At 34.8% G+C, this 2,699-nt stretch overlaps 1 protein-coding gene across 4 annotated transcripts in view; it reads left to right on the top strand.

The window, feature by feature from the left end:
* The window catches only part of LOC108967572 (protein twisted gastrulation), a 3,226-nt gene extending 2,066 nt beyond the window's left edge, over window positions 1-1,160 (top strand). The window contains exons 2-3 of one of the 4 annotated variants that reach the window (XM_018931087.1): window positions 224-499; window positions 678-1,160. The gene's annotated coding sequence lies outside the window, so the exon portion shown is untranslated. Of the gene's footprint in view, window positions 1-223; window positions 598-654 lie in introns of all 4 variants that reach the window. The other 3 variants (XM_018931088.1, XM_018931086.1, XM_018931089.1) reach the window with 3 other exon arrangements.
* Window positions 1,161-2,699: the final 1,539 nt, after the last annotated feature.

Genomic DNA, 2,699 nt, shown 5'->3' with positions numbered 1-2,699 from the left:
TAAAAAAAATACGTTTTGCTTTTTTTCGAAAGCTAAAAATAAAAAAAATAAAATATTTTTACTAAATAAATACCACAAAGGGTGTTCACACTATTTGGAACCAAATTTTTGTGGCATTAAAACTTACATTCAACACATAAAAAGTATTCACTACAGGTATTCTTATAAACTCCTAAAAATAGTTGTCATTAAATTGTAAAAACGACGTGTATTACCTTCATAGCTTTTGAATATGATCAGTACCATGAAAACCACTTCTTCCAAAAAAACATATACGGATTTTACAACTATCAGCATTAACGTAGAGAAGCACGCTAGATGAATCGCTAACCCTACACATCTGACACCGTATACCCTTTGGTCCGAGGCCGTCGAAACAGCACGTTTCTGGGCCTACCGTTCAATAACCTCGATGACAACTTAACTGATCCTTACCATCCTAATGGTGATTAGGAACCCGTTACAACAACAAGAGAAGCACACACTAACTAATATTATGGTATGCCTATACATATGTAACTAGTATGCCTTGCTGTTGTCCTTCTTTCATTTGACTATTCTTTAAGATGCCCTTTAAACCCACAACATTCCTCTCAGGTGAGTTTTGAATTTGAATATAAATATTATTAACACTAATAACTTAATGTTTTCCAGGTATTCTTAATTTAACCATACAGCTCTACATACAATGCACATCAGAATTAAATACCAACAAACACATAAAAAATTCAACTCATAGGCGAGTAAACAGTGATAGTGAATAGACGTGTACTCGAGAGCAACCAACACTAAACTTGAAAGAAAAAAATGAAAACAAATATATGTATAAATTATATCAACAAAGAATTAAAAAAAACGGGCATACTACAAATATACAGACACAAATTAAAAGAGTTAAAATAAAGACAAGAACAAACAAAATGCACCTCGAAGACGAGAAGTCAGGCAGCTCCCCAGCCAATAACAACCTAAGGAGCCGAAGCAATAGCCGAAGAAAAACAACAACGAAACAATCCGCAGGCAATACACCAAACACGCAGGAACAAAAGATGCGACCGACCCACGTAAACTATAAGTACAACGATACCCATAAAGGATCCTATATTGTGTACCTAGACAAAAAAACCAAAAACGATAAAGAAGAGTACCAATTGACGCGATCTCGGTAAACAAATGGTTACAGGGTAACAAAACGGAGGACATTCTGGAAATTACAAAATCACATTTAAAAACAGGAAAGCAGCAAAAAAATTTTGTGAAAAAATAAGCGAGCAATACGAAGCGAAGATTTTTGCCCACTTTGTATCTAAAATAGAGCATAATATTCGACATACCAGCTGATATTACGGAAGAGGAGCTAAAGGAAAACACTGTATCACCAATAAAAATCCTGAAAACAATGAGAGTGAACAGGACACAGGAGGGGATGAAGTTTCTCACACGGAGAGTTAAAATAGTGTTTGATGGTCTGGAAGTACAGGGGGAAGTAACGTTCGCCTACACCAAGATAAAGGTGAAACCATTTACCTACCGTTGCTCCAGTTCAAACCATTTCACACAGCATTGCAAGCAGATAAACTCGATCAGCGCAAAATTTGTAATTACGCACGCTAACATTATAAAGTGCAGCAAGGAACAATGCGTAAATTGCAAAGGGAACCATCAAGCTACAAACAAAGACTACCCAGCAAGAATCAAGGCCTACGCAATTAAAAGGATAATCACCCTAAAAAATCTCACTATCAAATAGGCACAAGCAAAGTACAAAAATTTACTGGGAAACTGCTTCGAACTATTTAACATCAACGCTGTCCTTGACAGGAAATTTCCCCAACTGCAACAAAGGAGAAAGATACAAACATACAACAATACAACAGAAGCTATGAAGCATATGCACCAACAATTCTCGTATGCCAAAGTCGCGAGAACGAACTACAACAAAATAAGAATGCACAAAAGACCATGGAAGTATGGAAACAAGCAACATTAGAAAACGCAATAACGTCCAATAATAAAATGCTAGCATACCCCACCAACTTAGATAAATACAAACAAAAACAGGAGGACTTCACGACAAAAATCAACCCAATGATAGACAACTGTTCCACGCAAAACGCAACACAGGCTAATAACAAGGCCCTATACCAAGCCCTTATATATGTATATCCAAAGTGCTTTAATGCAAATGACAGTCAGTTCAGATCTGGTTTGCTTTGGATTGCGTGATAGGGCTGAATAATATCATGGTCAACACAACACGTATGTACATAAAAGCGATGGACTGACGTTGACCGAATATGAAGGCATCAAAATATTTAACTTATTTTTTGATATTTTTAGAAATCTTTGATGGAGTTCATCACCTCAATGACAACACATATCATATAACTCTGCGTGGAAATAAAAAAAGGGCTAAATTGTGAGCAACAGCCAATGTAGATTAACTGGCTTAAATACGTTCATAAAAAGGCTAATTGTATGCCGAAGTAAAGTTGTCTTACTTCATTTAGTCATTAGTGTTTTTAATATTAAATAATTTATGAAAATATGTACGCGCATGTAAATGTCTGTATATTAGTGTCATTTTTATTTTTCGCTAAAATTTTTGTGTGAATTTCGATTTGGTAATTCAAAAAATTAATAAAATTAAAAAAAATATATATTATATATATATATAATTTAGTAGGAGTCATGAATTC

This window comes from Bactrocera latifrons, unplaced genomic scaffold (genome assembly GCF_001853355.1).
Source record: "Bactrocera latifrons isolate USDA-ARS-PBARC rearing strain unplaced genomic scaffold, ASM185335v1 scaffold_19, whole genome shotgun sequence".
NCBI classification, from domain to species: Eukaryota; Metazoa; Arthropoda; class Insecta; order Diptera; family Tephritidae; genus Bactrocera; species Bactrocera latifrons.
Note: the sequence above shows the minus strand (reverse complement) of the source record. Positions and strands in the feature narration are given on the sequence as shown.